Source organism: Trachypithecus francoisi, unplaced genomic scaffold (assembly GCF_009764315.1).
Source record: "Trachypithecus francoisi isolate TF-2019V2 unplaced genomic scaffold, Tfra_2.0 Lachesis_group13, whole genome shotgun sequence".
Taxonomy (NCBI): Eukaryota; Metazoa; Chordata; class Mammalia; order Primates; family Cercopithecidae; genus Trachypithecus; species Trachypithecus francoisi.
Genome location: NW_022681458.1, coordinates 121,866,039 through 121,888,535, shown reverse-complemented (window position 1 = coordinate 121,888,535; position 22,497 = coordinate 121,866,039). Strand labels below are relative to the sequence as shown.

The 22,497-nt window shown below is 44.8% G+C and overlaps 1 protein-coding gene across 1 annotated transcript in view; it reads left to right on the top strand.

Annotated features, from left to right (window-relative positions):
* The window catches only part of TFCP2L1 (transcription factor CP2 like 1), a 70,070-nt gene that overhangs the window by 4,986 nt on the left and 42,587 nt on the right, over window positions 1-22,497 (top strand). The window lies entirely within an intron of this gene.

Here is a 22,497-nt window from a genome sequence, read left to right as displayed (position 1 = left end):
CTGAGTACCATCAGCATCCCAGGTCCTGGAGCCGCACCTGGCAGTGGTGGGATGGCTGGCCTGTGTCCTACGCAGCACCGGAGCAGGGTTCCATCTGTGCTAGACAAAAGCCCTCTGTGGCGATGGAGACAAGTTCCCTCACCATGTCCTGAGAGAAACGGGCTTTGGAGTTTGAATTCCAACTCTGCACTTCCTAGCTCTGTGACTTGGAGATAATGCCTTTTCTTTTTCTCTGAGCCTCAGTGTTTTCATGGGTAAAACAAGAAGTATAATTTTGTGGAGTTAGAAGAACGAAGGTCTGTGAGGTGCCTGGAATGATAGTGGTTGTTCAGTTGCTGGTTCCCTTTTTCAGAACACGTGGGCAAGTGTCCTGATGGATGGTGTTTTTGTGATTCTATCATGATTATGAGTATGCGTTTTTTGCACTTTCTTTCTGGGTCATCTCATGACCACCCTGGCATCATGTGGATTTGTCACATTCTACTTTATCTTTTATCGTGTGTGTGCCCCAGACATGAAACAGTTCTTGGCCACCCACCCAGGCATCCAGCAAGGATGAGCAAAGGACTGTGTGTCTGCTCTACCCCTGACTGGTATGATACCCCTCTGCTTTCAATGGGCAGAGCAGACGAGCAGAGGAGCGCTGGTTTCTGTGGGGTCACAGGGAATTGCGGGGGAGCTGCAGTGTCGTAGCCATTTGTCTTACATGTGCAGCTTCCTCTCTGTGAACTTTGATTCCTCAATTTGGGGAGCCAGCCAGGGTGGAAGTCCAACGTGGTCATCAGGCTCTCTGCTTACTACTGAACTTGCCAGCTTCTGGGCCAAGAAACTAGCTCAGAAGCAGCAGCTGGCTCGGTCTGTCTCCCTCTGGGTAGAGGTAACCCCCTCTCATTGTGGAGGGGCCGCAGTGGAAGGTGATGCTTTATCCACAGGGGCAGCTCTGCTGGCCTCAGTTGGTCTTGCTCAGTTGAGCTCCCTCAGCTCTAGAGCTTCCTGCTCAGGCCCTGAGACCTGTGCACCATCTGCAGCGGACGGTGGCCATGGTTGGTGGGTGGTGTGGCCAAGTGTGCGTGTGTTCTGCTGTGTGGAAAGGTTTCTGCTATATGCCTTTCACTTTCATGGAGGGTCAAGTGCTACCAACTGGTTATGCACCTTTGAGCACTTTCTTTCCTCTGTGAGCCTCTGTTTTTTTTGTTTTTTGTTTTTTTTTGCTTAAATTTAGTAGGGAAAAATGAGATGTTTATAGCATTCGTTGAGCTTTGATGTGATTCTTCTTGTTGGCTACGTCCTGTGGTGCTGAGGAGTGGGTCCAAGGTCTGAGGTCTTGGTCCTGGACCAAGATATTGTGTGTCTGTCCATGCCCTGGTCCCTGCTCCAGTTGGTAAGGCCATTAGCTGAGTTCCTTACCTTTCCTCCACCCCTGCCAACTCCTTTTTTTTTGAGACAGAGTCTTGCTCTGTCTCCCAGGCTGGAGTACAATGACACGATCTCAGCTCACTGCAACCTCTGCCTGCCGGGTTCAAGTGATTCTCCTGCTTCAGCCTCCCAAGTAGCTGGGATTACAGGCATGCGCCACCACACCCGGCTAATTTTTGTATTTTTAGTAGAGACGGGGTTTCACCATGTTGGCCAGGCTGGTTTCGAACTCCTGATCTCAGGTGATCCACCTGCCTCAGCCTCCCAAAATGCTGGGATTACAGGCGTGAGAGCCACTGTGCCTGGCCTACTAGGTTTTTCTTAAAAGAGTTTTAAAAGTTGTTCCTCTCATAGATCAGTTAAAAGAGAGAAAAAGGAGTTACCCCTGTGGTCTCATCATCTTATGTTAATTTGGTATATTTAGATATTTTTAAAATTATATTTTGTAGGTTATTGAAATAATCTACTTTATAGAAAGTTTGAATAATTTGGAAAAGCAAAAGGAAGAAAATTAAAACAAAATTAAAATCCCCTCCAATTTCACCAGAAGCAACTGCTAACCTTATTTCTACATGTTTGTGTGTGTATCTTTCTGTGATTATGCTACAGACATTTATCCTTTTTTTCATTTACTATATTTGTCAGCCTTCTCATGTCATTGAAAATGATTTGAGGACTTACATTTTTGTAATGACTGCATAGTATTACATTGTATATTTCTATGACTTTAACCTGTTTCCTTTTGTGGCTACTTAGTTTCTAGTTAGAAATTAAATACTGCAATGATGAACAACATCCTTGTATATAAATCTTCCTGTGAAATGTTGATTATTTATGTATTTTAAAAATAAATACTTAAGAAGTAGAATTTCTGGATCAAAGGGTTTGAACATTGAGGCTTTTGATGCATATCACCAAATTGCCTTCTCAGAAGAATGTACCAATTTATGTGCCAGCCAGCAGTATACATTTTATTGTCTCTTTTCCAATATTGGTTATTGTTTTTTGTCATCTGATTAGTGACACATGGAATTTAATACTAAACTAGCATTTCTTTTCTTTTTTGAGCTGGGGTCTGGCTTGGTTTCCCAGGCTGGACTCAAATTTCTGAGCTCAAGTCATCCTCCCTCCTCAGCTTCCTGAGTAGCTGGGATTAAAGGTGTGTACCAGCACCCCTGGCCTTAAATTAGCATTTCTGTGATTGTTAATGCAGTTAGATATTTTGAAATACATTTATTGATCTTTTTAATTTGTTGATTATATTCCTGTCCTTTGCACATTTCTCTATTTGGGTGTTTATGTCTTACGGATAAGGACATACTATTTATGAAGAATACCAACCTTTTAGCTGCCATTTTTTGCAAGTATTTTTCTCTGATGGTGGCAGGCCATTTAACTTTTATTGTGTGATAACTATATTTATGGTGTAAGGTATATGTTGTGATTTTTTTTTCTGTAGAAATCGATTTTAAATGTCTATAGTCAAATATTTCATTCTTTGAAAATTAACTTTTCTTTTATGCTTAAAAGAAAATGCCTGCTCATCCCAAAATCACTTAGCTGAGTAATTTTCTGAATTTCATTGAGAGGTGTCTAAATTTTAACACTTACTGAAATGCATTTGGAATTTATGATGTGATATGAAGATCTGAGTTTGTTTATTTTCTAGTTATTGCCCGACTTTTCCTACCTTTATCTCACAAATTTAAAAACATCAATTCTGAAACATTTTTTGTTGGCTTTTTTTTTTTTTTTTTTTTTTTTTTTTGAGACAGGGTCTGGTTCTGTCACCCAGGCTGGGTGCAGTGGCTCCATCTCAGCTCACTGCAGCCTCTGCCTCCCGTGCTCAAGGAATCCTCCCACCTCAGCCTCCCGAGTAGCTGGGACTACAGGCATGCGCCACCACACCAGACTAATTTTTATAATTTTGGTAGAGATGGGGTTTCCCAGATGATGTTTCCCAGGCTGGTCTTGAACTCCTGGGCTCAAGCAGTCCTTCCACCTCGGCCTCTCAAAGTGCTGGGACACTTGTGAAACATTAAAAAACCCATCATCCTCAGCAAACTAACACAGGAACAGAAAACGAAACTCCACATGCTCTCACTCATAAGTGGGAGTTGAACAATGAGAATATACGGGCGCAGGGAGGGGAAATCACACACTGGGGCCTGTCGGGGGTTGGGGGGCAAGGGGAGGGATAGCATTAGGAGAAATACCTAATGTAGGTTATGGGTTCATGGGTGCAGCAGACCACCATGGCACATGTATACCTACGTCACAAACCTACACGTTCTGCACATGTAACCCAGAACTGAAGTATGATTAAAAATATATATATTCTAAATTGGAAGGCAAGCAACAGACAGACTTGTCCTGTGCTACTGATGTTCTTGCTGAATTCCTCATTGAACTAATTTTTGTAGCTTAGAAATATGTTTTTCTGTGTCAGAAAGGTTCCTTTCATTGTTCTTTTTAGCCACTCCCAATAATTTATTCTTACAGAGGGTTACGACCATTAAGACTTCCTTCTCGGCTGAGTGTGGTGGCTCATGCCTATAATCCCAGCACTTTGGGAGGCTGAGGCTGTTGGATCATCTTAGGTCAGGAGTTAAAGACCAGCCTGGCCAATGTGATGAAACCCTATCTTTACTAAAAATACAAAAATTAGCTGGACATGTTGGTGGGCACCTGTAATCCCAGCTACTTGGGAGGCTGAGGCAGGATGATTGCTTGAACCCGGAGGGCAGAGGTTGCAGTGAGCTGAGATCGAGCCACTGCACTCTAGCTTGGGTGATAGAGTGAGACTCTGTCTCAAAAAAAAAAAAAAAAAAAACCCACTTCTTCTATACTTTTTCTTAAAAAAAAAATGGATGAGATTATATGCTTTATGCAGTTGTTTCTTGCTTTTATTAATACTGTTCTTATAATAATGTTTTCCATTATTATTAAAAATATCCTAAACATGTAAAATGTCTACATGTTATTTCACTATTTCCTTTTGTTATTTAGGGCAGAATATTGTCATAACTGCTAGAAAAAATACACAACATAATTGTTTTAGTGTCTGCCTCCCGTAATAGAATGGAAGTTCTATAGGGCTGAGCCATGGATTAAATAATTTTTTTTTTTTTTTTTGAGACAGGGTCTTACTCTTTCACCCAGGCTGAATGCAGTGGCACAGTCATGGCTCACTGCAGCCTCCACCTCCTGGAACAATTAGTCCTCCTGCCTCAGCCTCTCAAGTAGCTGGGACAAACATGGGCTACCACGCCCAGCTAATTTTTCTGTTTTTTTTAGAGACAAGATCCCGCTATGTTGCCCAGGCTGATCTCAAACTTCTGAGCTCAAGCAATCCTCCTTGACCTCCCAAAGTGTTGGGATTACAGGCATAAGCCACTGCCTGGCCCCTAAAATTTTAAAGTACGGGCTGAGGAATACCCCTTTTCCTAAATACTTGGAATTGGAAGTATTTTGGATTTTGGATTTTCAGATATTGGCATATCTGTAATGAGGTGTTTTGAGGCTTTGACCCACATCTAAACACAAAATTCACTTATGTTTCATATATACTTTAGGCACATAGCATGGAAGGTAATTTTATACAATATTTTAAATAATTTTGTTTATAAAACAAAGCTTGTGTACATTGAGTCATCAGAAAAGATGGTCCCAGCCACCTATGTGGACAATATGTGGGGTCACATCAGGACTCAAAAAGTTTCAGGTTTGGGATTTTTGGATTAGGGATGCTCAACCTGTATCCTCAGTATTAAGCTGTGGGTGCCTTGAGAGTATAGTAGGTGCTCTGTGAATATTAGAAAATCTAAAAATAGGTGTGATTTTATCCCCTCCAGTCAGTAATGCTGCACTAGATATCTTTTTCAGCATACCCCATTTAAGTAGCCTATTCTACATCATATGACCAAAAGGCATTGATACAATTGGCCTGTTTTTTTCTTTTTTTTTTTTTTGAGACGAAGTCTCACTCTGTTACCCAGGCTGGAGTGCAGTGGCACGATCTCGACTCACTGCAACCTCCGCCTCCGGGGTTCAAGCGATTCTCCTGCCTCAGCCTCTTGAGTAGCTGGGATTATAGGTGCCCACGGCCACACCGGGCTAATTTTTGTATTTTTAAATAGAGACTGGGTTTAGCCATGTTGACCAGGCTGGTCTCGAGCTCCTGACTTCAGTTGATCCGCCTGCCTTGGCCTCCCAAGATAAAATTCTTAAAAAGTAGTTTTGACACATCATTCAAGACATTTTTGGTTAATAGAAAAGCCTGCTATTAAGTATTTATAAGGCTTTGTGGTAGTTATTGCGTTATTCTTGTGAAGCCATCACAGGTCCTCTCCTCTTCCTTGTAATGATGTGTTTAAAGTTCTCTGAAAACATGGAAAAGATGCTATAGGCGTAAATCAAAAAGTCACTTAAACCACTGGATGCCCATTTCTCAGTGCAGTATCAAACCAGTGCCTTGAGGACATGTGGCTTGGACATGTGTGTTTCATAGGGATGTCCTATCGCCAAGCCCAGTGGCTAGTTTTAGATATGGTAGAAATGATTTGAAAAACAGTCTGTCCTCTTCCTCTGAAAAAATCCTTCCAAGGGGTGGATAGAGAGTTGAATAGAGGTTTGCAAACTTCCAGATAACCTCCTCTTTGTCAGTGGCCAAAGGTCATTGTAGACAGATCTTCCTGAAGGCTGGAGCCTGAGGGAAGGGATGATGAGGGTGTGGAGGGATGAGAAGGGATGTGGAGGAGGAGGAGTCCGGGAGAGCAGAGAAGAGAGCACCCCAGGCAATCTGCATAGGGATTTCTGGCTTTGAGATAAGAAATAACTTCGCAAGAATGACTTGCGGTGGGGAATGCTTTGATATTTTCCATCAAAACAACTCGAGTCTTAAGTATAGTAATGAATTTTCATAATATGCTTACTTACATTCATTCATGGAGTAAAATTTCCTGTTGGTTGGAGGAGGATGGGGGCTTGGTGAGAAGAGAGAAAAGCCATGTGCAAAGGCAAGCATGGGGCTGCAGTTGAACACACTGTCCATCCCAGGAATCCTAAGTGGTTCAGGATGACGAGGGTTTCAAACACAAGGGGAAATAGGAATGATATGGCTGGAGAGGTAGACCAGATATCTGACCTAGAACTCCACCTGTCTTGCTTAGGCCAAACTATCTGGCAACCATCTGGGCAAGTCAGTTAACCTTTCTTTACCTCCAATTCCTTACCTGTAAGATGGAGGAAGTAAACTCCCTACAAAGTAGGTGCTGCAATGTGGGTAAAATGAGCTAATGCATCTAGAACACTGAAATGCCGGGCACATAGCAAGCACTCACATGTCACCCACAGTTATTAATAAAGAGGAAACATCTCACCAGTCCTGTTTTGGAAGTTAACAAGGTCATCGAGTTGGGACTTTGATAACTTTTGCTGATTTTTATCCCTTCTTTTCCCAATTCAAAGATTAATACAGGGTTGGCTCTAAAGCTAAGAACTGCATCTCTTAGAGTTGAACAGCGGTAGCTTTGGGAAGGCCTGCTTCACTTTTCCATTCATTCTTCACTCGCTGTACAGCCACATGGTGGACATAACCCTGAGGAGAATTTCCTGTGCAAGGTGTTGAAATACCATTTTAGAAATAAAGATCTCTTGGCCGGGCGCGGTGGCTCACGCCTGTAATCCCAGCACTTTGGGAGGCCAAGGCGGGTGGATCACAAGGTCAGGAGATCGAGACCATCCTGGCTAACACGGTGAAACCCCGTCTCTACAAAAAAAATACAAAAAATTAGCCGGGCATGGTGGCGGGCACCTGTAGTCCCGGCTACTCTGGAGGCTGAGGCAGGAGAATGGCGTGAACCCGGGAGGCAGAGCTTGCAGTGAGCCAAGATTGCGCCACAGCACTCCAGCCTGGGCGACAGAGCGAGACTCCGTCTCAAAAAAAAAAAAAAAAAAAAAGAAATAAAAGATCTCAAAACACACTGAACTCTTTTTTTTTTTTGAGACGGAGTCTCGCTCTGTCGCCCAGGCTGGAGTGCAGTGGCCGGATCTCAGCTCACTGCAAGCTCCGCCTCCGGGTTTACGCCATTCTCCTGCCTCAGCCTCCCGAGTAGCTGGGACTACAGGCGCCCGCCACCTCGCCCGGCTAGTTTTTTGTATTTTTTAGTAGAGACGGGGTTTCACGTGTTAGTCAGGATGGTCTCGATCTCCTGACCTCGTGATCCGCCCGTCTCGGCCTCCCAAAGTGCTGGGATTACAGGCTTGAGCCACCGCGCCCGGCCACACTGAACTCTTAAATGCCGTAAACTGTCATGTTAAGGAGGGTTTGCATTACCTTTGCATTACCTGGTAGGTGAGAACCTCAGGCTTTCGGGTGGTACTGCTTTGTTAGCACTTGAGAATTTGGAAAGCACTTTCTGATATTCTCTTCTGAGTTACTCCCCCGAGATGCATTGTTCCCATCTTACAGATGACCAGCTGAGAGGTGAAATCAGGCTCCCCTCCTATATCACGTAAGTTTGAAAGCCAGGGGAGTGATTGAACTGGGATGCAATAATGACGGGAGCTCTGGGAGGGGAAGCACCTGTTTTTTCTGGCTGATTTTTCTTGGAGTTCCTGCAGGCAGGATTCTAGGCTTGGCACTTCGGTGCAGGGACTCTGCCACTTGGTACTCCTGATGCAGCTCTGAGGGGGAGGGTGGATGAAGCTTTGTGGGAGGAAGGAATGGAGTGGGGAGAATATGCCTCCTAGGAGAGGAAAAAAACATCCATTATCAGTGGCTCCTACCCTACCCCAACCCCCCTGTTTTCCACCCACAGCAACCCCAGGGAGGGAGATAAGAGCTCCAGGGGAAAGTCCTGTCTTCCCTGCTCCTAGAACCAAACAGATTTGCAGTTCTGTCTTTTTGACCAGCTTCTGCTCCAGGGAAATCACTTGATCCTTTGGAGCCCGAGTTTCCTCATTTATGAAACCAGGACAGTTTCACTTTGTGGGTTTCACTTTGTGGGTTACATGAATAACAAATGTCTGACAAACAATAAGTAGCCAGTTATATTTTTCCTTCTTACCAATTATATCAGTGACTTTGAATTTAAGGAATGAGGCAAAGGATTATTTTGTTTATTATCTTTTCTCCATAGCTGACGTTTTCTTTCCAGATTAAATTTTAGCCTGAAGTTTGGGAATATAAGCTGAATAAACCAAATGACTCTAAAATTTAATATTACTTAAAAAAATGTTTTCCCCTTATTTTTTCCTGAGTATAAAGTAGTATTCTTTATTCCTGAGTATAAATAAATATTTATTCCTGAGTATAAATAAGTGTTCTTATTATAAAATAGAACAGCCAAACCATATATACTCTAGAAAATGCGCAATAGTCCTACCTTTCAGAATTTTCTTAGTCATACCTTAACCCATATATATCTATTTCCATAGACGAACATGCACATAACCTTATATATGTTCCCAAGTGTACCTTTTGCTTTTTAAGATAAATGGGATCATATTATATTCACTGTTTGACAACTTGCTTTTTTTTTTTTGAGATGGAGTCTCGCTCTATCTCCCAGGCTGGAGGGCAGTGGTGTGATCTCGGCTCACTGCAAACTCTGCCTCCCAGGTTCACGCCATTCTCCTGCCTCAGCCTCCTGAGTAGCTGGGACTACAGGCTTCCGCCACCATGCCTGGTTAATTTTAATTTTAATTTTTTGTATTTTTAGTAGAGACAGGTTTTCACCTTGTTAGCCAGGATTGTCTAGATCTCCTGACCTCATGATCCGCCCACCTCGGTCTCCCAAAGTGAGCCACCGCGCCCGGCCTCAACTTGCTTTTTTTTAAAAAAAAATTTTTAAAATTTGTGTTTTAGAGACAGAGTCTCAGTCTGTTGCCCAGGCTGGAGTACAGTGACACAGTCATAGCTCATTGCAGCCTGGAGCTTTTGGGCTCAAGCAGTTTTCCCCTCCTCAGCCTCCTAAAGTGTTGGGATTATAAGTACGAGCCACTGTGTCCTGCTACTTTTTTTTTCCCCCAAGCAAAATATTTTCAGTGTCTTTCCACGTGGGTACATTAAAAAATATAATAAGCAAAATCTGATCTTTACTGGTTATACTACGATCATTGTATGTCTGTTGTATAGCTTGTTCTGTTGAGGAACATTAGGCTTGTTTCCATTGTTTTCATAGTTATAACCCAGTGCTCTAGTAATCCATGAACATCTATGTATATCTTTGTGTTTCAGCAGGAGTGAAAATAGCTCTAGGATACACACCTAGAAATAGAATTGCCAGTACGATGTTTTGGTATATACTGCCATATTGCCTTCCAGTGAAGTTGTGCCAGTTTGTACTTTGTGAACAATAACGATCTGAATACTTGTTTATTTTCTCCTCCCTTATCTTTTTCCAATCTCTACCACACCTGAAATATAAACTTGGGGCAGAGAACTTGGTCATCTTGTTCACTGCGAGGCCTAGCCCAGTGTCTAGCATACACAACTTCTTTAAATGACTGAAGAAAGTCTGTTTTTCTTTGCCTTTGCCAACACTGTTTACCCTTTGGTAACTGCTAGGGAAAATATAGGGTCGTCTTCTTTTAATTCTTCTTTCCTCAGTGATGTTAAATATTTTTTCATTTTATTATTCTTTTTGCCTTTCATGTGATTTACCCATTTTTCTAGTGAGATTTTCATCCTTATTTATTTGTTTTTTTTTTTGTTTTTGTTTTTGTTTTTTTTTGAGACGGAGTCTTGCTCTGCCGCCCAGGCTGGAGTGCAGTGGCCAGATCTCAGCTCACTGCAAGCTCCGCCTCCCGGGTTCACGCCATTCTCCTGTCTCAGCCTCCCGAGTAGCTGGGACTACAGGCGCCCGCCTCGTCGCCCGGCTAGTTTTTTGTATTTTTTAGTAGAGACGGGGTTTCACCGTATTAGCCAGGATGGTCTCGATCTCCTGACCTCGTGATCTGCCCGTCTTGGCCTCCCAAAGTGCTGGGATTACAGGATTGAGCCACCGCGCCCGGCCACCATCCTTATTTATTTGTAAGACCTCCTTGTATATTTGGGATATTATAATATGCACTGGAAATATTTTCCCACTTTTTCATTCATTTCATTCCTTTTTAAATTAGTTTATTTCTTTTACCTTTTTTTTTTTTTTTTTTTTTTGAGATGGAGTCTTGCTCTGTCGCCTAGGCTGGAGTGCAGTGGTATGATCTCTGCTCACTGCAACCTCTGTCTCCCAGGTTCAAGTGATTCTCCTGCTTCAACCTGCCAAGTAGCTGGGACTACAGGTGTCTACTACCACACCTGGCTAATTTTTGTATTTTTAGTAGAGTCAGGGTTTTGCCATGTTGGCCAGGCTGGTCTTGAACTCCTGAACTCAAGTGACCGGCTGCAGCCTCCCAAAGTGCTGGGATTACAGGCATGAGCCACTATGCCTGGCCTCTTTTACATAATTTTTGCTGTTTGTTTTTAATTTATAGAGACAGGGTCTCTCTGTTGGCCAGGGTGGTCTACAACTATTGGCCTCAAGCAATCTTCCTGCCCCAGCCTCCCAAAGTGCTGGGAGTATAGGCACGAGCCACTGCACCTGGCCCATAATAAAAGCTTTTTTTGTTGTTGTTTTGCCAGGGTCTCACCTGTGTCACCCAGGCTGGAGTGCAGTGGCGTGATAACAGCTCACTGCAGCCTCAACCTCCTGGGCTCAGGTGATCCTCCCGCCTTAAACTCCCTAGTAGCTGGTACTACAAATGGCTGCCACCAAGTCTGGCTAATTTTTGTATTTTTGTAGAGTTAGAATTCTGCCATGTTGCCCAGGCTGGTCTGGAACTCTTGGACTCAAGCCATCCACCCCGCCTCAGCCTCCCAAAGTGCTAGGAGCCACCGTGCCCAGCTATAAAAGTTTTTAAGATAAATTTTTATTATCGGGTTTATTGGACTTCACCTTAATTATTTTTGTGTTTTCATGTCCCATTTAGAGTATGCCTTCTTCACTTTAAGATTTTAATAATATCCATCCTTTTTTTAATTAAAAAAAATCCTTTCCTTAATTGTTGATACTTTGACATTTATTATGGTGCATAAGGAATAAATTAAGGCTCCAACTCTGTTACTTTCCATATGGCCATCATCACATTGTCCCACAATAACTGACTGAATGTAGAACCTTGATATAGTGGAATAATATGCAGCCATAACAAGAATGAAGGCCCTTTTGTATGGCCGTGAAAGGTGTCTAGTATGTGTTATTAAATTAAACACCTTTCCCTCATTCCCTCAAACGCCGGCCTGAATGACACTATTAATTAGCCTTTTGGAGAAACTGAGTGGCACATTGAAAGTGGTAATGTTGGAGTTGGATGTACCCAGCTCCCAATTCTGGTTCTTCTCTTCTTTCCCAAGCTGCTGAACCTGTCAACTGTGTTTTCTGTAAAATAGGTATAACACTGACCTCAGTATAGCCTGGAGAATTATATAATATTTTTGTTGTTTTTCTTGCCATATGAGGATACTTTATTTTGGCCATATAAAATTTAGAAATGTTAGCCGGTCCTGGTGGCGCACGCCTGTAGTCCCAGCCACTCTGGAGGCTGAGGCAGGAGGATCGCTTGAGCCCAGGAGGTCAAGGCTGTAGTGAGCCGAGATCATACCACCGCACTCCAGCCTGGGTAACAGTGAGACCTTGTTACTAAATAAATAAATAAATAAATGGAAAAGATACTATAGGCCAAAACTTAAAAAAATATATAGAAGTACATATAAAAATGTTTAATTGGCAAAGAATGTGGTAAACCACATGCAAAGGTTTAAAAGAAGAAAATAACAAAGAACAAACGCTTTCCAAAATGTCATCTCTCCATAATCTGTGAATCTCAGGCTAAACTAAGAAAAAGACCAAAATTAACAGGGGGTGTGTTTTGTTATTTTTTTTTTTGTTTATTTGTTTTAGAGAGACAGGCTCTTGCTGTGTCACCCAGGCTGGAGTGCAGTGCAGCCTTGAACTCCTGAGCCCCAGCAATCTTTAGCCTGGCTCACTTATATATTTTATAGAGACAAGGTCTCCCTGTGTTGCCCAGGTTGGTCTTGAACTCCTGCTTTGGCCTTCCACAGTACTGGGATTACAGATGTGTGCCACCATGCCTGGAATTCTTTGTTGTTTTAAAAACCAGAGTATATTGAAATCCTTATGAGGTTACTTGTATAGATTGCTTATCACAGCTTATAGCACATAGACATGATTTTTAGGGCCGGGCGTGGTGGCTCATGTCTGTAATCCCAGCACTTTGGGAGGCCAAGGCAGGTGCATCACTTGAGGTCAGGAGTTCGAGACCATCCTGGCTAACATGGTGAAACCCCATCTCTACTAAAAATACAAAAAATTAACCAGATGTGGTGGCACATGCCTGTAGTCCCAGCTACTCGGGAGGCTGAGGCAGGAGAATCGCTTGTACCTGGGAGGCGGAGATTGCAGTGAGCTGAGATGGCACCACTGCACTCCAGCCTGGGTGACAGAGTGAGACTCCATCTCAAAAAGAAAAAAAAGATTTTTAATGTTTCATAGGTGTCTACATGGTCATGTCAAACTTTAATTATGTTTTAAATAGTAATGGACCAATTAATTAAAACGTCCTACTTACATGATTGAATTCCAGACAGTCCGATTCCAGAATAATATGTTCTTAATAATCACATTGCTGGGTGTGGTGGTTCATGCCTATAGTACTAGCTACTTGGGAGGCTGAGATAGGAGGATCCCTTCAGCCCAGAGTTCAAGAGCAGCCTGGGCAACATTGCAAGACCCTATCTGTAAAATAATAAATAATATGGTCGGGTGCGGTGCCTCATGCCTGTAATCCCAGGGCTTTGGGAGGCAGAGGCGGGTGGATTGATTGATCCCAGGAGTTCGAGACCAGCCTGGCCAACATGGTGAAACCCCATCTCTACTAAAAATACAAAAATTAACTGGGCGTGATGGCACGTACCTGTAGTCCCAGCTAACTCTACTTGGGAGGCTGAGGCAGGAGAATCGCTTGAACACGGGAGGCGGAGATGGCAGTGAGCCAAGCTTATGCCACTGCACTCCAACTTGGGCAAGAGAGCGAGACTCCATCTCAAAAAAAAAATAAAAAAATTTAAAAAAATGAAAAAAAGAATTATATTAAAATCATCTATATTTTGGAAATACTTTGAAGGAAAAAGAGTCAGCCAAAACATTTTCTGTCCAAGTTGAAGTGTGTCATAAAGCACAGACAGAAGCATTGGAGGCCCTGGCGAGTCACTCAGCAGCAGTTAGTACAGGTTCACCAGGGCAGGTCACCCCTTCACTGGGGATGTGGTAGACTTCGATTGAGAACAGATTAAAGCAAGTCCCTAAAATTTCATTTCATGACTTGATGACCAGTCTGGAAAAACAGACACACAGTCACTCACTGCAGCGTCAGAACCTTTCTAGTCCCAAGTGAATGCAACTGCCTGCCTGGAACCCTGCTGGTGGCTGCCCCTCAACCAGGCAGACACCTGCCAGTCAGGACAGACCGTCAGTGGGGCTGGAGGAGAGGACCCTGGCTTAATACACTTTACACTCTCACCTTGCTCTGGTCACTGCAAAAATAGGGTTATGATTTACATGGCACATTATGGAAAACCCACATTAATGGGCCAGGTACATCAAAGGCTCTCAGTAAGTGTTCCTTTCTTCTGCCACTAACTCTGGCAATTTTCTGTGGATATTTAGAGGAGGAGAGAGGGAAGGAAGATCGGGGGTGGGAAGACCCACTTTGCTCTTAGTAAAATGGGCTCCCGAGTCAGCCTTCAGGGGCCACTGCGCTGTGGTTAGAATTACTACTTGGAAAAAAAAAAAAAATCTATTTAAAAAAAGATTAAATTCCACCACTTCGAGAGGCCGAGGTGGGCAGATCACTTGATCCCAGGAGTTCGAGACCAGCCTGGGCAACTTAAGGAGACCCCATCTCTACAAAAAATATAAAAATTAGCCAAGTGTGGTGGCACGCATCTGTGGTCCTAGCTACTCGGGAGACCGAGGTGGGAAAATTGCTTCAACCCGAGAGGTCAAGGCTACAATGAGCCGAGACTACATTGCTGCACTTCAACCTGGGCCACAGAGCGAGACCTTGTCTCAAAAAAAAAAAAGAGATTACTGCTTGGAAGAATGTGTAGGGTCTCTGCTCTGAATGAGGAACATGTTTTGTGTTTTGTTTTGAAGGAACCACTCTTGGTCAGGCACGGTGGCTCACGCCTGTAATCCTAGTACTTCAGGAGGCTGAGGTGGGCGGATCTCTTGAGGTCAGGAGTTCGAGACCAGCCTGGCCAACATGGCGAAACCCTGACTCTACTAAAAATACAAAACTTAGCCAGGCATGGTGGCTCATGCCTGTAATCATAGCTACTTGGGAAGCTGAGGCAGGAGAATCACTCAAACCTGGGAGGTGGAGGTTGTGGTGAGCCGAGATCGAGCCACTGTACTCCAGCCTGGGTGACAGAGCGAGACCCTGTCTCAAAAAATGTATAAATAAAATAAAGGAGCCACTCTACACAAGTAACTACCATGATTGTTCCAACCCCATCATTTCACAAGAGAAGGAAGGAAGCCCACAGTCAAGATGGAATGTTCATGGGTCATACAGCCTGCAGTGGAACTGGGAGGGGGAGGGGTCTGTTTTCACTAAGTGTCACAGTGATCAATAGGTGTATTAGGGGTTGTTAGCCACTGCATTGAGGGTATAACAGGTGACTTGCTGCTCTTCTTCACCTCTTTCTTTCCATGGGCAAAGAAGACAGCCGTGCAAAGAAAATGCCCTGGCTCTGTGCTTTGCATGTTGGGGATCTCTCCTGTGCCCAGCCAGGTGCACTGTGCTTGGGTGGATTTGGGAGATTCTTGACCCTCTTCTGCCATTCTCCAGCCAGTGACTCTGCCTGGAACCTTCCATTTGGGTGCTTAGAGGACCCTGTGAGTCCTGAGTGGTACAGAGAAACCACACAAGCTCTAGGAATTCAGAGCATGGGCGAGAGTAGATTCCTGAATTATAAGGGCTGGAGGGAGCCTACTTTCCAATGTTCATGGACCAGCATCGTCTGCAAGTTTGTTAGAAATGCAGAATCTTGGGCCTGCTGCAGGACAACTGAATCAGAATCTGCAGGTTGCCCCGCGGTGATGAACATATTACAGTTTGAGAAGCACTGATCTAAACTTTCTACCCCCGACCCTCCCATTTTATAGGTGGGTAAATTGAGGCTCAGAGATGCTATGTGACTTGTCCAAGAACATAGAGTGGTACTTCAGTCAGTCTCTTTTTTTTAAAAAAAAACTTTTTTTTTTTCTTTTAAGAGATGTTGTCTTGCTCTGTCTCCCAGACTGAGTACGGTGGTACAATCATGGCTCACTGTAGCCTCAAATTTCTAGGCTCAAGCGATCCTCCTGCCTCAGCTTCCTGAGTAGCTGGGACTATAGGAGCATGCCACCATACCCAGCTAATTTTAAGAAATTTTTGTAGAGACAGGGTCTTGCTATGCCTGCTGGTCTTGAACTCCTGGGCTCCTATCTCAGCTTCCCTAGCAGCTGGGATTACAGGTGAGAACTGTGGTGCCTGGTTTAAAACATTTTTATTTTTATTTAAAAGAAATATATATTTCAAAAAAAAAAAAAAAAAAAGACAGGGTCTCCTTATGTGGCCGAGGCTGGTTTTGAACTCCTGGGCTCAAGGGATCCTCCTGCCTCAGCCTCCCAAAGTGCTAGGATTACAGGTGTGAGACACCATGTTTTTTAAAAACAGCTTTACTTGTAGTCCCAGCTACTTGGGAGGCTGAGGCGGGAGGATCACTTGAGCCCAGGAGTTTGAGGCTGCAGTGAGCCATGAATCCCACTGTATCCCAGCTTGGGCAATAGAGCTAGATAGCATCTCTTTAAAAAATGGGTGCGGTGGCTCATACCTGTAATTCCAGCACTTTGGGAGGCTGAGGCAGGCGGATTGCTGGAGTCCAGTAGTTCAAGACCAGCCTGGGCAACATAGCGAGACCCCATGTCTACAAAAAATACAAAAATTAGCCAGTTGTGGTGGTATGCGCCTCTAGTCCCAGCTACTTGGGAGGCTGAGGTGGGAGGATCACTTGAGCCTAGGAGGTTGAGGTTGCAGTGAGCCATGATAATGCCACTGCCCTCCAGCCTGGGTGACAGAGTGAGACCCTGTCTCAAAAAAAAAAAAAAAAGCTTCATTGTGATATAATTCACATACCCTACAATTCACCCATTTACTGTATAAAATTCAATGTTTTTTAGTATTCAACTTAATATACTAAGCCATCACAACTGATTTTAGAACATTTTTGTCCCTTCTTAGAGAAATCCTGCACCCCTAGCAGTTATTCCCCATTCTCCTTTCCCTGGCCCTCAGGCAACCAGTAATCTACTTTATCTCTACACACTTGCCTATTCTAGAATTTTCGTATAAATGGTATCACACAAATGGTCTTTGTGGCTGGCATTTTTCTGTCACCATGATGTTTTTAAGGGTCTTCATGTTGAACATGTATCAGTATTTCATTCCTTTTTTACTGCTAAATAATATTCCACTGTGGGATGTACCACCTTTTTTTTTTTTTTTTTTTTTTTTTGAGACAGAGTCTCGCTCTGTTGCCCAAGCTGGAGTGCAGTGGCCGGATCTCAGCTCACTGCAAGCTCCGCCTCCCGGGTTTATGCCATTCTCCTGCCTCAGCCTCCCGAGTAGCTGGGACTACAGGCGCTGCCACTGCGCCTGGCTAGTTTTTTGTATTTATAGTAGAGATGGGGTTTCACCGTGTTAGCCAGGATGGTCTCACTTTTTATTTAAACTAAAAGTTGATGGACATTTGGACTGTTTCTACTTTGTGGCTATTGTGAATAATGCTGTTGTGAGCCTTTGTGTAAAAATTTTTGTGTGGACCTATGTTTGCACTTCTCTTGGTTATATTTGTAGGAGGGGAATTGCTGGGTCAAATGGTGACTCTGGAACTGCCAGACTGTTTTTCAAAGCAGCTATACTATTTGACATCGTTACCAGCAATACAGGAGGGAGCCAGCTTCTCCCCAGCCGGCGCTTGTTATTTGTTGTTGTTTATTGTTTAGTGTGTGTCTTCATGATGGAGAGGGTATGGGTAACAGGCTGGCGGCCATCTGCCAGCCTCATAAAGCAGGGTGCCCCAAAACTGGGCCCCTGTAGCACACGGGAACCAGGGGTTCAAATGCTGGGAGGATTCTTTGACTCTTCAGTCTGCTCCTCTCTGGGCAGCTGCCTTCTGCAAGCTCTGCCCACCAGCATCCCTGCCCCTCTGGCCAGACAGCAGACAGCAAGGCCACCAGAGCTTCCTGAGAGCACACGGCCTCAGCTGCCTAGAGAGACAGGTGCTCTCGTTCCCCTCCTGATTCTACACTCCCAGGAGGGGACTGCGGGTCTGGCTTGGTCACCTGCTCACCTAGACCAAGGTGGCCCAAGAGGTGGGCCTGGTGTAACTGACCCTGGCTGTCCCCACCTTCCCCATCTCCACTCTGCAGCCAGAGGCTGGGAGTAGAGGAGCAGTTCCAGACAGGGTCCTTAGATACCCCGGGTATGAGAGAGAAGCAGGCTCTGTTGCCCTAGGAGAGACTGCTCCGGAAAGGCCTTCTCACCAGAGGCTGGGACACGAAATGGGGCTGCCTGGGGAAGGCAGGTGGTGGGGGTTGGGTAAGAACAAGTGCAAAGCGAGTGGCCAGGTGGGCTGGGCCCTGCCTTCGAGACCTGGGGTCAACTGATGTGGTCATGCGGCGACCCTCAGCCCGGCACATGGGTCCCCCCTCCTGAGCCCCAAGCCTATGTAGGTGGCAGGGCTTGGAGGGGAGGTGCCTGAGTGAGTCATGATTCTGCCCTTATCTTTAGAGATTTGGTTTTTCTACTCTTTACTGTCCTTTATCCTACTAACTTACAGGGCAGGTTTTTTTTTCTTTTTTCTTCGGGTTTTCAACATTTATTTTTTGGCAAGTTAATGCATTTACTTGGTTCAAAATTTAAGTGGTAAAAGGGATTATGGTAAGTCTCCCATCTCTGCCCCTCCAGTGCCCCTCCTCAGAGGCAGCTGATGTTATCCCTGGCCCCAGTATATTTTCAGGCATAAACAAGCAAAGATGCTTATCTGGCCTTGTCTTAAACACACACACACACACGGCAGTGATCTATGTGTTTAGGATTTCTGTAGGCCTTGTCCAGTCACCCTCCAAAGAGACAGTACCTGTTTATATCCTACCTCTGGTACAGGAGGACACCTGTCTCCACACTTGGCGTTGTCAACATTTTGAATCCTTTCTAATACGCATGGAGCATAGCAGCATCTTATTTTGATTTGCGTTCGTTTGATTTCTAGGAACTGTTGCAAGTGAAACTAAGCATCTTCCTGTGTTTGTATGCCTTTCGTATGTCTTTTGCCAAAAACTGACAGTTGATATCCATGGCTCGTTTTTCTTTTGGCTTTTTGCTTATGGGTCTGCAAGAACCATGATATTAGGTTAAACCATATGTGCTTGCCATTTTGTAAATCAAAATCGGTCAGTTATCTACGGTTTCTTATTGTTCATCTACTATGGATACAAATTCAACTAGCAAAACTGGTGAATTCCTATGTACCAGCAATAACAAAGTATAAAATAAAATAGAAAAGGGCCAGGCGTGGTGGCTCACGCCTGTAATCCCAGCACTTTGGGAGGCCAAGGCAGGCAGATCACCTGAGGTCGGAAGTTCGAGACCAGCCTGACCAACATGGAGAAACCCCATCTCTACTAAAAATACAAAATTAGCTGGGCATGGTGGTGGCTCACGCCTGTAATCCCAGCTACTTGGGAGGCCGAGGCAGGAAAATTGCTTGAACCCGGAAGGTGGAGGTTGTGGTGAGCCGAGATCGTGCCATTGTACTCCAGCCTGGGCGACAAGAGCGAAACTCTGTCTTAAAACAAACAAACAAACACAAAATAGAAAAAAGAGACACTATTCCCAGTATGAGAGCAAATCAAACAATTTAAAAAATGGTTGTTAAGTGTCCAAGTACTTATGTCAGTGTTCATATAGCGACCCAGTAGATTTTGTGGAGGGGAAATACATTTAGACGTAAAGGTGTCAAAAATAGTAGTGAGAGTTCTGGGTACCCTGTCCTCAGCTTCCCATAATGTAACCTATTACATAACAATAGTACAATTACTGAAACCAGGAACCGACACTGGTATGATTCTGTCATCTACTACAGTCTGTGTGTGCATTTTACCATTTCTCCCACTACTGTCTGTTGTTCTGGGATCCCATGCTGCAGGGGAGTTGTCATGTCTCCTGACTCTTCATCAATCTGTGACAGTCCTTTTGTCTTTCCTTGTCTTCCGGGACCCTCAGGCTTAAAGAGCTTTATTATTATTTTATTTTCTTTCTTTTTTATTTTATTGTATTTTTTTGAGACGGCTTCTCACTCTGTCGCCCAGGCTGGAGTGCAGTGGTACAATCTAGGTTCGCTGCAACCTCCACCGCCCGGGTTCAAGCAATTCTCTTGTCTCAGCCTCCCAAGTAGCTGGGATTGTAGCTGCCCGCCACCACGCCCGGCTAATTTTTGTATTTTTAGTAGAGAGGGGATTTTCAGCATGTTGGCCAAGCTGGTCTCAAACTCCTGACCTCGTTCGTGATCCACGTGATCCGCGGCCTCCCAAAGTGCTGGGATTACAGGCAAGAGCCACCCACCGTGGCCGGCCTATTATTATTTTAATTTATTGTTATCATCTTTAATAAATAAGAGACGAGGTCTCTCTGTGTTGCTCACGCTGCTCTCAATTCCAGAGCTCAAACAGTCCTCCTGCCTTGCTTGGCCTTCCAAAGTGTGGGGATTATAGGCATGAGCCACCATGCCTGGCCAGGAGCTTGATTTTGCAGAATGCTTCTCAATTTGAGTCTGCCTGATGTTTTTTAAATGATGAGATTGGGGTTATACATTTTTGGCAAGACTGCTCCTGAAGTGACATCGTGTCCCCGGCAGTGCTCTGGGGATCATGGTGCTGATGTGTCTTTTGCTAGTGCTATTTGTTTGCTGATGTAGTTAGGGTAGAGTCTGCCAGCTTTCTCCACTGTAAAGCTACCTTTCCTCCTTTGTAATTGATCAATATCTTGGGGTGGAGGGTGTGACTTGGGGACTGTTTCCAGCTTGCTTTTTCCCTCAATCTTTTGCTCACTTATTTTAGCATCCACTGTTGGATTGTGTCCACACCACTTATCATTGTGATGTTTGCCTAATGGTGATTTTCTGTTGATTTTCTTCTCCTTTCTATATTTGTAATTGGAATGCTACTATAAAAGAATTTTTCCTTCTCTACCGTTAACTTATGTATTCACTTACTCTATCAGTATAGACTCATGGATAGTTATTTTATTCTTTGGGTAAAAATGAAATCACTTTGCTGTTTATTTGCTGTTTACATTGTTCACCTGTGGCCATCGAGAGCTCCTTTGGGTTGGTGCTTGTGTTGCTCTGACATGGCTTCGTTCTTCTTGGAGCATTTCCTCACTTCTTGGCACTACAGATGCTTAAGTCTCATCTTGTAATCTGCCTGCCCCAGCTCTGTAAACAGTCCTTTCTCCTAGGAGCCTCCAGTAACTATCTTGCAAGTGTCTACTTGGATTCATCTTATGCCAGACTTGATGCCTAGCCTGTGGCATTCATAAGCAGCTGCAAAAAGAAGGCCAAATGCCTTGCCCAAGGTCATGCAGGTGATAGTCCATCAGGCTCAGGATTAGGGTCTGTTCCTGGCAAAGCCTTTTCCCTGAAGCATGCTGTCTTATGTGTGAGCACTCTGTGTCAATAGACACTTGCATAATATTGCACATGTGCAAGTGACAAGGTAGGCCATGCGTGCTGGGCACGATGAGTTCAGGATTGTGCTTTCTGCATCTGCCATTATTACAGGACTGTTGGCATCCAGCCCTTCTTTCTCAGTGGTAATGATGGCCTCCATTATGTTTTATGTGGCATTAATTACCCAAACCAGTAACTGTTGGGAAGTAAACAACCTGTAAATCTTGGCTAGCTCAGGCAATTGCCTCCTGTTTTTGGGAACACCGTGATCCAGGCAGGAGGCCCTGCACTGGGTTCTGCTCACTGGGGCACAGCCACTCTAGCTTTCCATGCTGCTCTGCAGGGGCACCTGGTGGGCCCCACCCAGGAGAGGCCCGCTGGGAGAGGGGCAGCCTGCTTTGGGCAGTGCTGTGGTTGCAGCAGCAGACCCTGCAAGACGGTGGATGGCCTGGTGGAGTTATCCCTGCCTGGGGGAGTGTCCCAGCTGGCTCTGTGACCTCGGCAGTTAGGTCACTTGGTGTGTGGAGCTGTGTGAGGGCTGGAGGACAGTTTCTGTGTGCAGCCCAGAGTACAGTGACCTGTGCTTGGGTGGGGCTCTGTAGGAGGGTGCATACAGTACCTGTTATTTGGCTGGCCCTTGCTGAGTACTTACTATTAATACATGTGGGAGGGAAGTACATTATCTCATTTAATCCTCACAAGACTTCTGCAAAAAGCATTTTGCAGATGTTGAGAGTGAAATGCTGAGAGGTTTAAGAACTCAGCTGTGGGCCGGGCGCGGTGGCTCAAGCCTGTAATCCCAGCACTTTGGGAGGCCGAGGCGGGCGGATCACGAGGTCAGGAGATCAAGACCATCCTGGCTAACACGGTGAAACCCCGTCTCTACTAAAAAATACAAAAAACTAGCCGGGCGAGGTGGCGGGCGCCTGTAGTCCCAGCTACTCGGTAGGCTGAGGCAGGAGAATGGCGTGAACCCGGGAGGCAGAGCTTGCCGTGAGCTGAGATCCGGCCACTGCACTCCAGCCCGGGCCACAGAGCGAGACTCCGTCTCAAAAAAAAAAAAAAAAGAACTCAGCTGTGGTCCTGGAATATGGGAGGGTCTGACTCAACCCAGGTGGTGTATGTGACCTGACCCCAGCTCCCTTTCCCCTCTTGTCCTGGGCCAGGCTGTAGGCTACTGAGTCTTTGCCATTAACTTGCACTGTGATCTTGGGCACGTCAGCACCTCTCTGGGCCTTGGT